This window comes from Callithrix jacchus, chromosome 12 (assembly GCF_049354715.1).
Source record: "Callithrix jacchus isolate 240 chromosome 12, calJac240_pri, whole genome shotgun sequence".
Classification (NCBI taxonomy): Eukaryota; Metazoa; Chordata; class Mammalia; order Primates; family Cebidae; genus Callithrix; species Callithrix jacchus.
The window spans coordinates 79,986,589-79,999,374 of NC_133513.1; the positions used below are offsets into that span (position 1 = coordinate 79,986,589).

The following is a 12,786-nucleotide window of genomic DNA, read 5'->3' on the forward strand; positions in this document are numbered from 1 at the left end:
CCCACCTGTTTTGTTGTCAGGGGGCATCGAGGGGCCACGGTGGGGGATCCCGAAACAGTGGGCGCCTGGCCCGCTGCGATCTGGCCCGAAGGTATCAACTGTCACCGCCGCCTAGGCTGTGGGGGTGGGGCCGTGATTGGAGTCGGCCCCTGTAGGAGTCTCCGTACCCCCGGCGGGCCACTGCCCAAAGGCTCCTCGCTTCCAGATCGCCCCAATTTGACACCAAGCAGCCTTCCAGCCCGCATGCAGTAGCTCTGAAAAGGTGCCCACTGTCGCCCCCTCCTTCCTCCCCGCCCCAACTTGACCGGAGAGCCCCGCCGGCGGCCCGCCCCCTCCGAGCCCGGATACCGGCCGCCCGACCTCCCCCCCCGCTCCCACCCCCGGGGAGCGGCAGCTCTGGGGGAGTGCCCGCCAGGTACGCGCGCGGCACCGCGCGGGCTGCGCTCACGCCCCCTCGCCCCAGGGCAGCCCGCCTGCCGCTCCCCGGCATCAGGCCGGGCCCACGAGACGGGTATCCGATCCGCCCCCGAGGCCGGCTCTCTGTCCCGGCCCCACGACTCACTTGCACTGGAGTCGCGACAGCCGCCGGAATTGTGCTGGCGGAGCCCCCCGCGGCGGAATGAAATCCGGGGCAGGGCAGCGTCGGGGCTCCGCACCCCAATCGCTCTCTCCGGCCCGCTCCTCAGGCGCGAGGGAAGAGCAGCCTGCCCTGGCCGGTCCTTGTGGCTCCCGACCTGCCCGCCGCCCGCCGCCGCTGCCCCGCTGGTGCAAACGCTTCCGACTTGCCACCGCGAGCCTACCGGGCTGCCGAGCATGCCCAGTCCGCGGCCCGAGCCGGCCCGGCTTCCCGCGCGACGCGCGACTCCGCTCCTCCGGGTGTTCGCGGCGGCCGGGGGTGGGGGGGCGGACCAGCCGGGCGGGGTCCGCGGGGTTTCCTCCCGGCACGGAACGGGACCCTGAACCAAAGGACAGTCGGGGTTTGCACCCCTTGAATTTTACTTTCAAGTAATGGAAAACTGAGGAGGCTAGCGCTTTCCCCAGCGTTTTTAGGGGCCTGCTAAGTAAAGCCGGGCGGGAACCAGGTTTTACAATCAGGTACGGTAAGCTCCTAGGAGCTCAGCCGGAGACCGGAGCCGCTGGAGCCAGGCGTAAAGCAGGGAATGCAAACTCAGCTTGATGGAAGCCGGGCACGAGTTTGCGAACTACTCCTAGATTCTCTTTCCCACCAAACCCAAGGGCTGCGACACTTGGGATTAACGCCAGATTGATCATTCAGAGGTAACGGCCGAACTTCCGTTCTTTAACTATATAGACTCTCATCTTCCTCCCACAACAGAAAAAACGCCTCGGGCGACGCTTGGGAACGTGAAGGAGGCGCAGGAGCGCTAACCGCCTGAGGTGAAAACTCCGGCTCCGTCAGAGCCGCCCCGCCCCGCCTGGGCCCCACCTCCCGCCGTCCCTCCGAGCTGCCGCAAAAACCCGGAGAGCGGCAGCGGCAGGGCGGAAGCCCACGCATGCCCAGTAGCCCCACCTGGTGTGGGTCGCCCGAAGGAAGGTTTTCCTCTGTTGCCCGAGAGCCTCGGCGCCCAGGTTAGGGGTGCACAGCGAGGACAGCTGGCCTTCCGCCTCGGTGCCCGCCCTCCCTGGCCGGCCCGCGCCGCACCTAGGTGGCAGAGAGGCAGCTCAAAGCCGTGCCTCCGCAGGGTCGAGGACTTAGCGAGCGGGGGAGGGGGTGCGCGGCGGGCCCGGCGTGACACGTGACTGTCCGCGGCCCTCTGGGCAGCCATCTTCCGCTTGGCCATCTGGCCGCGGGCGCTCGGAACCGACCCGGGAGCTGGCGGGACAGGAGTGGAGCGGGGTACTCCCCCGCCACGCCCTCCCGTCGGGCGCCGGGCGCCGGGCCCTGGCCTCTGCTCGGCACCTGCCTCCGCCTAGTCCTGGAGTACAGGAGTCCTAGCCTCTGGCTTGCCCGGAGGACAGGTTCTCGCCCGGGCCAGAAGCAAACTGCCGCGAAATCGAGACAGCAGAACTCTGGTGGCAGAGGGCCCCCGCTTTTCCCCAGAGGAGGAAGTTGGCGAGGGAGTCCTCCCGTTATCCAGAGAGAGCGCTAGTCCCGCTGCCTCCCGGTTCTAACCTAGTCCCTGCAGAGGAGGCGTGATGTACTGGCAGGGACATTGGACAGAGGCGGTGCTCTTCCCTGCGGTGCATACACCGCGGCCCCTGCTGGTGGGCAGCTTGGATGGTGCTGATGTTCACAGTGAACATTTATTGAGCGCCTGCCAAGAGTCCCTTGGGTTTCCTGTTATCTTGGGACCTGCCGCGTCACTGTCACCCGAGAATTTGTTAGAAATGCTCGTTTTCGGCCCCACCTAGACCTACAGAACCAGGAACTGCGGGTGGGGTCCTGCAATGTGATTAACAAAGTCCTCCAGGTGGTTCTTATGGACGCCTCTGTATTTCAATTAAGCAGTGGCATTTTAATAAGCCAGGCAATGAAAACTTCCATAGTTTTCCCCAAAGCACAGTGAGGAATCAGAGATTCAAAAAGAGGCAGTCTGCCCCAATGCAGGCCTTTTATTGCACCCTCCACTCCTGGCTCCTCTGGCTTTTTCACCACTACGACACAGTACGCTCTTCTCAGAAAGATTAGAAAAGTACATTTGTCAAATAGGTTTGTCACATACGGCTTTAAAATAACAACTGAAATTCAGTTCAACTGCATATTTTGAGGGCAAGGCTCTGTGAGATGTAGTAGCCCTACTGGCTATTTTCGTCAGTTTGCACCTAAAAGGTGAAAGGAAGGCTTGCTTGCTTGTGATGTAAAGTTTTTCAAACTAAGAGAGTGCCAGAAAACTGATGGCTGGTTTATCTCCCGTGTTGGTTTCTCTCCAGTGCTATCCAGAATGTGATGTAAGCTTTGAACTTCCTGAGAATAAGGTCCAAGTAAGCATCTGGTCTTTGATGTGCTTTAAAATGCACCCCACCACTGCATGCAAGATAACTAAATTTTTCAAAATATTGATACTTTTTGAATGTAAATGGTGTGTCTAGGGTACTCGCATAATTTTTTATAATTGTATGTTTGAAATGTTTCATAATCCTTTTAAATTTTGTATGAGTAATTTTAGGATTATATAGAGAGAGAGCACATGGGAAAAAGGGCATAGAAGTATTTCCACTTTAATTTCCATTTCACAAAATAATTCTTCAGGAAAAAATCCATAGATAAATACACAATACATAAAAATAAAACCATAAATACAGAAAAAAATTTAAAGAGAAATCACCATAGCAGTAAAAGTAAATTCTAAGTGAAGTGACTATAAGAGACACTAAGAGTTGGCCCTCCTTGAAATTTAATTTAGTTATGGTCCTTAAGTCACTATATTTGTAACCAAAAATAATCTTTAATAAAAATAATTCTCTCTCTTCAGTCCATCCAATCCTAAAGAATTTTTACCAATCCCCCCCGCCTTTGTTTTTTCAGAGTTACCTGTCACTGCAGTTTCACCTAGGCTGCAGTGCAATGGCGCCATCACAACTCACTGCAGCCTTGACTTCTGGGGCTCCAGAGATCCTCCACCCTCAGCCTCCTGAGACCACAGGTGCAAGCCACCATGCCCAGCTAATTTTTGTATTTTTGGCAGAGATGGGGTTTCATCGTGTTGTCCAAGCCTGTCTTGAACCCCTCAGCTCAAGTAATCCACCTGCCTCGACTTCCCGAAGTGCTGAGATTACAATTATGAGCCTCCACTGTGCCTGCCCTACCAGTGTATTTCTTAGGAAAATTTTAATAAACATCATATTGTTGTATTGTAAAAATTTTAGTATTCTCAAGTACACAGAATATCATGAATTATGTTGCTGTCAAGACAACTAAGAAACAAAAATGAATCACCTCCAAGTCACAATCTGTCATTAGAAATCATGTTAAAAATAATACTAAGAGCAAACACTGAGGCAAATGCTTCACTTGCCAAAACAGCTATTCTGAAGTAGGTGGTTTGGTTCCAAATGAATTACTTTTCTACCTTTAGAAGGTAAACTACCTGATTTAAAATATGGTTTTATTCAGTGGACCTTTCAGCAATAGCCATCACTCACCATTGAGAAGGTGAGCCTCTCTCACCACCTTAATTTTTGTAGGTATATCTTTTACCCCCTAGTTTGCATAAGACATCTAAAATACTTGCTACTTCGTACTCATGAGATCCAGTGATGATCACATATTGTCATCAATAGAGTGGGCCAGTGTGATGTTTTGTGAAATGTCAGAACAATCAAGATCACTTCTATATTGTAAATAAAGCTGTTACGAACTTTTATATACAAAAAACGTGAAATTGGAGATGGACCTTGAAATATTAGTAAGATTAAGTGGCCAGTGGGAATCTCAGGAAATAGGATTTAACTAGACAAGATCACTGCTATGATTCAAAGATCAATTATTATGACAGCGAGCAGAACTAATGGAGCCCATGGCAACACTGGGAAGGCATATTATGGCCCCTATTGGGTAACAGCAAATCACTTCTGATGAACCTTGCAAATTGGTATGGAGGAAAAGGCATTAGCCAGGTAAATAAGTGCATACCAAATGTCAGATCTGCGCCAGGTGCATACCAATGTGTTAATCTGCCCCAATAAAGGTACCAATTCTGGGAGAGCAGCTGAAATTGGAGTCCCATCTGATTACATTTATGACATTCCATAGTCATTCTTCAAGATCCATCTGTCTTCTGCACCAGCTAAACTGGTGAATTAAATGGGAGAGGTTATAGGTATCACTACCAACAACCTGTAGTCAAAGTTCAAATAGTGCTCTGGAAGCAAGGAGCCTTTTGTGTGTGTCCATGAAAATTTGTCTCAATGGAAACCAGAACCACAAGCAAGACGTCAGGAGCCCTCCCTTACCCCTTTAAACTCTTCTGGCCAACCCAGGTTCCAAACCTAGGCCAACCAGAAAGCTAGGTGAAGACAACAAAGGTCTTCACCAAGTATTGGTCCTGAGGCTTAGATCTGATAATACTCAAGGTTCTGTGCTCATTCCTGTGTCCCTGACTAGGATTCCTGGCTTCAATAACTGCTTGGCTTCTCCTATTCATCGACCAAAAATTGGAATTTATTTGAAGACACCAGGGTAGATCAGGGATGCAGCTGAGGCTCAGGATGAGATGGGAACGAGGAACTGGAGTATTGAAAAGAACCCAGAAAGTCTTCCTTCTATCTCCTCTGCATTTCTATTTATTTTCTCCCTCTGCTTTCTGGCTTTTTGCCTTCAGTTCCATGAAACAACCACTTGAGAGCTCCCAAGTTTTTAAACTCTTCCAGAAAGTAACAAGAACAACCTTCTTTTCTAGTTGAATCCTATTTCCTCAGATTCCCACTGGCCACTTAATCTTACTAATATTTCAAGCTCCATCTCCAATTTCACTTTTTTTTTTTTGTATACAAATGTTCATAACAGCCTTATTTATAACAGCCGCAAACTGGAAACAACCCAAGTGTCCATCAATAGGCCAATGAACAAATCTATTCAATGAAGTAGTACTCAGCAATGAAAGACACAAAAACAAAAATTCATGACACATGCTATCACATGGATAAATCTCAAAATAATTATACTGAGTAAAATAAGCCTGACCCAAAAAAGAGATACATATTGTATGATTTAATTTACATAGGATTCTAGGATATGCAAACTAATAACAAGGCACAAGGGCACTTGGGGATAATGAGTCCGTTCCTCACCTTGATCACAGTGACAGTTTTACATGAGGTATACATATGCCAACACATTGTACACTTTACATGTGTGCAGTTTATCAGGTGTCAATTATACCTCAGTAAAGTTAAAATAAAAATATTAGTGGGCTCTACATTCTGGAGACACTGACAGTAGAACAATTATTTTCAGCTTGAAATATTAGGTACACTTTGGTAAAAATACTTTTTAACTTTATCTTCACAGTTGCAGCAAGGAAACCAAAAGGGAAAAACATTCACTGATTGAAAAACAATGTCATAAAGTCATCACAGTTTCTGGGGGGTTGGTTCCAGGACCCCTGAGGATACCAAAATCCTCAGATGCTTAAGTCCCTGATAAAAAATGACATGACGTTTGCATATAACCTACCCGTGTCCTCCCATACACTTTAAATCATCACTAGACTACTTTTATTACCCAATACAATGTAAATGCTGGGGCAATAGTTGTTATACTGTATTATTTAGAGAATAAGAAAAAAAGTCTGTACATTTTTGGTACACATACAATTTTTTCTTAAATATTTTTGATTTGCAGTTATTGAATCCACAGATGTGAAACCCAAATACAGCAGGCTGACTGTATATACTAAGAAAAATTACAAAGTAAAAATGAGGAATTTTTATTCTGTAAATGAAACTGAATCTAACATATTTCTTAACAATGAATAAAACCACTTAAGAGTCAATTATTTGGTGTCTGACAGCTGTCTCTCTCCTGCATATTGTTACAGCAGTGGTGCCCTTGGGTTCAGAAACTTGAACTGTGGTCTTCATTTGTTCCCCACACTCCGCTATCAGAGGCCCAGGCACTCCAAAACACTGGGAAGAGGCAAGTGACTTTCCTTGACTGGCATCGGATTCCTGGATGGCTATGTTTCTGCATACTCCACCATCAACAATAAGAAGGGCACTGCTTTCCACAAAGGGACCTTGCAAAGAACTGACTGTCTTAGATGGACTATCTTTGAGTTTAACTTGTTTTGAATCTGAGTCTGAGTCTTCATTTCCAGATGACACGGTGCTGTCTGACTCCTCTATATCACTTGCCTCAGATCTGGAGCAAAGTGTCTGCTGCCTAGATACTGAATGGGCTGCTTTTAATGCAGTTTCTTCCTGGACAAGAAGTGCTGCTGCTGCTAGTTCTTCCAGTTCTAACCCCAGCTGGGCCTTTGTAAGGGAGATTTCCTTTAAGGCTTCTTCTGCAAGAACTGCCAACTTTTAGATTTGACTTTCTGAATTCACACAGTAGTCTGAGATGTAGAGATCATTCAGTATTTATGCTGTGTTGTTTTCCTGAAAAATTTTGTGAATATCCAGAGATACTTTAAAACTGCACTTTTACCTAGTTGTAATATCTATATAGTGTTCCTCTAGGCCTTCATCACCAGCTTGAAATGGCAGTGGAGTGGGTAACACAACACCCTTCTTCCAAAAGACACCATGATAGCATGAACATTAGTCCAAGTCTCAAACCACCATAATGTTGGACTCAGTTTCCTGATATTCCATGCAGATTCAACATTCTTCTCTCCTTCAGTGACACAGGTTTCATAGCAATATTCCAGAAGGACATCAATCAAACTGTAGTACACTTGACAACAGGTTCTCTTGTCCAACAGATAAGATTTATTGACAAATTTTTGTAGCTGATATTTTTCTTCTTCAGAAAAAGACACTAAAGAAGCATGATTTCTTGCTCCTGACTCTTTTCCAAAAAGGCTGTCATTTTTTAATATTTGTCAGTCCACCATGGATTGTACTTCAAAATCTGTTCAACCGCCTCATCTTCAAAAATGTCAGTTAGATAATGATCAGGATCAAACTCGGCCAGCTCAGTGGCCAGGCACTTCTGTCTTGGTTCAGCTGCAGGGCTGAAATCTAGATCCTTAATATCAATAACATCACTCAATTCATCCTGTAACCACTGAAACACTCCTGATTGTAAGTTTCCAAATCCACAGTGGCACTGCGGATTCATAGCACTTTCTGATACCTATTCATAGGATGTCTGCTCAATTTCCCAATCAAACTCTTCATCATCAACTACTTCTTCAGGAATCTCAGAAGCACCTATTTCTTCCAAAAGTGGTCTTGCTGTCCTGGATTTTCTTGGTGCCAGAAGAGCAGCACATGTCTAGCCCCTGGGCAAGTGAATGGTAAAAATTCCTTTTTTTTTTTTTTTTTTTTTTTTGCATCATAGGACCCTTGCTCGCTTCCATTTTCTACAATTTTTCCAGGAAGGGTTAATCTGAGAAAGTAGGGCTTGGCATAGAACCTGAAGTCAGGCCTCTCAAAGTAGACGTTGAACTCTGAGACCCGGACGTAGGGCATGTGGATGGCAATGGTCAGGAAGTCCAACTCCTGACTGAACCGGACGCAAGGGCCAGTGCCAATTGCTCTCACTGCCGCCACAGTCCCGCCACACAAACTCTCCCCAGTTTCACCTTTTTTAAATAAAAGATGTCTGTCTTCTAGGACACAAAAGCCTTCTATACACACATTTTGGCACTTGATTATATTATGTCTTTTACAGTGCTCTGCATGTTTCTTGCAGGTAAGTCTTGATTCTTCAACTACATATTAAATATCTATCAAGGATACATATTTAGCTTTCATCTTTCAGAGCTCCTAGCATAGGACTTGGCACCAAGTAGCCCATAGTAAACAATTATTGAACCATAATGTATGATTTTCTTTTCTACTTTTCACTGGTATGTTTTTGTTTAAAAAGGGTAAACCACTAGCAATGAAAATATCCTTGTTATGTCATCCTTCTTCTCTAATTAGCAACCACCCTTCACAATCTGCCATGTTACATTTAAAAAGGATTTTCAAATTAGACATTTATGCCTGGGCATTGACCAGGGACTGATGTATCAGTGCCATCAGCGGAACACTGCCCTGGTTGGAAGAAGTGGCACCATTGTCAAGACTTGTAATTTACTTCTAGCTTCTCAAATGGTCAATGTGTAACTCCAGGCAAGGTTTAATTATCTCCTCTTAAAATGGGAATAATGTAACTCACCCCCACTTTGCTTCTCATGGGTATCATGAAAATTAATTAGTTCTGTAATGTGAATATATGTCTATTAAATGTTGTATAGTTCATTAGAGGTAAACATAAATGAAAACATAAGATATTGTTACATGTATTATGAATGTTCATTGTTCCTGTGTTTAGTAGAAAGTACATGTATTACAGCAATAGTAATATAACTATTACTATTACTCCTCCAATTACCATTTGCAAACAAGTCCTGTATGGCCAGAACTAATTGGAAGGTCGAGACAAAAATTATGTCTCCCTCATTAAAGAAGGGGAGATTGATATAGTGCACTCACCCAAATTTCGTAGTTCCTGCATGAACTCCAAAAGCTTCAAATGTAGGCCAGGCTACAGGAAGAAGAGCAGCAATGGAAGACTGGGACTTTTTCTGGAACCTCAGCAGCACCTTCCTTGTTTTGTAAAATTTTGAAGAAGCATATCAAAATTCTTCCACCCATTCCTTCACAGTATAGCAAATAGGAGACACCATCTTTCCTCCCATGACACGTGGAAGAATGAGAGACCAACACACTCCAGGACACTGTCAGAAAAATTCAACAAAAGATTTGCTAAATCCTCTGCACTATGATCTAGACCAGAATTTCTCAACCTCAGCTCTGTGTACATTTGAGCCAGATAATTCTTTGTTGCCCGAGGCTGTTCTGTACATCATAGGGTGTTCAGCAGCATTCCTGGCCTCAACCAAATAGATGCCAGTAGCACCTCTCCTACCCCCTTGTGACAGCCAAAGATATCTCCAGACATTGCCAATGTCCCCTGGTACAGGGGAATCATCTTCAGTTAAGAATCACTGATTTAGACAATGATCAAAGTGGGGTAACTAAATCAAAAGACACTGTCATCTTAAGTTGATCAAGCATCCTTCTTTGAAATCACTCAGCTCTTTCATATATTGCATTTATATCTTAGGTATTCATATTCTATCAATTCAGCAAATACTTAGAGTTCTCAATGAACAACATACAATATCGAGTAAGTAATCCTGTGTGTCCATAAAACAGAAATGGATATGGTACTGTCCCAGTTCTCCACAGCAGGCATTTATATCGTTCCCATTCCAATATTTACCACCTATCAGGGTTGTCAAATATTGCATGGGACATACTTATGCTAAAAATTATTCATTATTTATCTGAAACTGAAATTTAACTGGATGTCCTGTGTGTTTACATGTGTTTGTTTGTTTTTCTAATTCTGGCAACCCTACCCGGACAGACTCAAGGTTTTATCTCGGTCCACAAACTTTATAACTTGACTTCACTGAAAATAATAAAGAAGAGTAATTGCAAAGGCTTTAAAAAATGCTGTTAGAATGAGTAGCACAACTAAATTTGAGGATACATTTTATTTGAAAGATGTTTACTTTCCTACTGAAAATGGTGGTAAACTCCTTAGAATTCATCAAAGCCTGATGGGATTCATTGCCTGATTTATTTTTCTACTTTTTATTTTTATTTTTAGAGATGGAGTCTAGCTCTGTCACCAGGCTGGAGTGCAGCGGCACGATCTCGGCTCACTACAATCTCCAATTCCCAGGATCAAGCGATTCTCCTGCCTCAGCCTCCCAAGTAGCTAGGATTACACCCAGCTAATTTTGTTGTATTTTTAGTAGAGACTGAGTTTCACCTTGTTGGCCAGGATGGTCTCGATCTCCTGATTTCGTGACCTGCCCACTGCGGGCTTCCAAAGTGCCGGAATTACAGGTGTGAGCCACTGAGCCCTGCCTGCCTGATTTATTCAAAAACACTTCTGATGCTCACAGACTATTTAGCATTTACACAATAAATGATGTTCTTTTAGTATTCTTGTTGAGTGAGTCAGCATTCTGGAAAGACATGAAGGAGAATCAGACACAAACTTCTTATAACCTCATAAACAGGAAGAATGGGAGCAGAAGCATAGACAAGCTTTACTTTCACTCAACTTACCTTCCCAATTCTCCAGGTATGGTCCTCAGATCAGGAATATCATGTGACCTGGGAACTTATTAGAAATGCACATCCTTGGGAGCCACCCCGGACTTATTGAATCAGAAACTCTGGGAGTGGGTCCTAGCAACCAATGTTTTAACAAGCCTTCCAGGTGATTCTGCTACATGTTAGAGAACCACTGCTTTAGAGCCCTGGTTTTTGATCCTGGCCACTGGGGAAAACACCTGGGGAGTTTTAAAAATACTGATGTGTGGGGTCTATACCAAGGGAGTCTGATATAATTGGCATGGGGTGCAACCCAGGTATAAACATTTTTAAAAACTCCCCAGCCAGAATAATTGCTCTACAGAATTTTTTATCAAATCCCAAAAAGAAGTTCCTTATATTGCAAATATAGTACTTTCTATTCTGGCCCTAATCAACCTTGCATAAAGGCAGAATTGACAGACTTTACATGTTTTAATTTGAAGACTAACAAAAGGCCGTTAAACCAGATATATGGGCTCTTCCTCAAATCCCTAAACCTACTCCTTAGGGCCTACTAGAGTCAGTGTGATATAATAGAAAAGTCATTTTTTGTCCACCAGACCATGCCCAAATATTTGATAACCTCTTGGGGCCTCATTTTCTCATGTCTACACTGGGGATGATATTAACTCTTCACAGGAATTGGAGAATTATAAAGAGAGACCATGTAGGTAAAGGCAGGAAGATCAATAATCAATAATCCCACCAGAACCTGAAGGGGCTTTGCACCATTGAAGTGAGGCAGAGGAGGGAGAAATTTTGAAGGACAAATTCACAAATTTCAATATGTGTTTCTATAATAACTACGTGAATTATTTTCTCTTTGAATTGCCTCACTTTTATGTGTACATGTGTCCCCACTCCCACCTGTCCCATTATCTTCCTGTTTTCACTTGTACCTTGGTAGACCATCTGTGGTTTTGGCCAAGCTATTTTCATGGCAATGAATGTGGTAGTTTTAAAGACTGTAGTAGTAGTTCCACACAGCTTGATAACTCCTGGGGCTACAAGAAGGGTAATGGGACAGTTTTTGTTTTTAAAAACCATGCCTATCTGACAAGTCAATCGTTTTAAGCCTTTTATTCACCTCAGGATAATTGTTAAAGGCTTCCCTGTGAGTTAAATTCCTCTCTGTTAAGGGGCTGCCCAGCTTGGCTGTATGCATTACATGGAACAGTTCTCTGCGTGGTTTCTTAGTACAGGCTCTTTGAGATACAGGGACACTCAAGTTACCTGCCACAGCAGAAGATGTTGGTCCTCTCCCAGGATACTGCTGAGACCTAAGGGCTTAAATGCTTACCAAGTGACCTTGGAGGGCTGGTCATGATGGGAATCTGGGAACTGGGAAAGAGCACTGGAGAACTTCATAGGGAAACCTAGCTGACAAAAGTGAAAGAACTCATAAGAGCCATTGCCATGAGCCCTAGCTAAGGTCCACTGGGTTAGCTCAAAGAAGACTGCAAAACTTAAGCATAAATTCCTTCATCATGAACCAGAAGCCATGGAGTAGGGCTAGGGTCAAGAAAGAGAAAGATCAAGAGGTAGAACCACAGGGATAAAGGTGCCAAGAAAGGCAGTGAGAGTAACACTCAGGAAACCAGAGACAGGAGCAGAGCTGGGAATTAGGAGGAGAAACTATCACAGCTGGAGGGCAAAGTGGCCAGGCCAGAAAAGGTTCATGGAATCCTGGTTAACTAAATATTTCTATTGACTGAGGCCACTGCTTAAGCCCTGTATTATTTTTATTTCAAACCCCATGGTTAGAAAAATAGTGCTAAAATGGGTACATAGACTTTCCTATCCGCAAGATCTTAAACGTCACTATCTTTTCTTGTGGTGGTTAAAAGCATGGGCTTTGGAATCCGAAACGGCACAAATCTGAGCCCTGCTACTTACTAGCTATGTAATATTGGTCAAATGAGTAAACCTCCTGGAGCCTTAGCTTCCTTGACTGTAAAATGTGAATAACAATACCAACTTATTATCAGATTA

The 12,786-nt window shown here is 44.7% G+C and overlaps 1 protein-coding gene and 1 pseudogene across 5 annotated transcripts in view; both read right to left on the reverse strand.

Annotated features, from left to right (window-relative positions):
- The window catches only part of SGMS1 (sphingomyelin synthase 1), a 334,608-nt gene extending 332,901 nt beyond the window's left edge, over positions 1-1,707 (reverse strand). For 4 of the 5 annotated variants that reach the window (XM_078345958.1, XM_078345961.1, XM_078345960.1 and 1 more), the window contains exon 1: positions 563-790. The gene's annotated coding sequence lies outside the window, so the exon portion shown is untranslated. Of the gene's footprint in view, positions 1-562; positions 791-1,531 lie in introns of those variants that run through there. The other variant, XM_054243062.2, reaches the window with a different exon arrangement.
- A 4,744-nt stretch (positions 1,708-6,451) lies between these two features.
- LOC100403116 (protein SHQ1 homolog pseudogene) lies at positions 6,452-9,105 on the reverse strand (annotated as a pseudogene).
- Between the last annotated feature and the right edge of the window lie 3,681 nt (positions 9,106-12,786).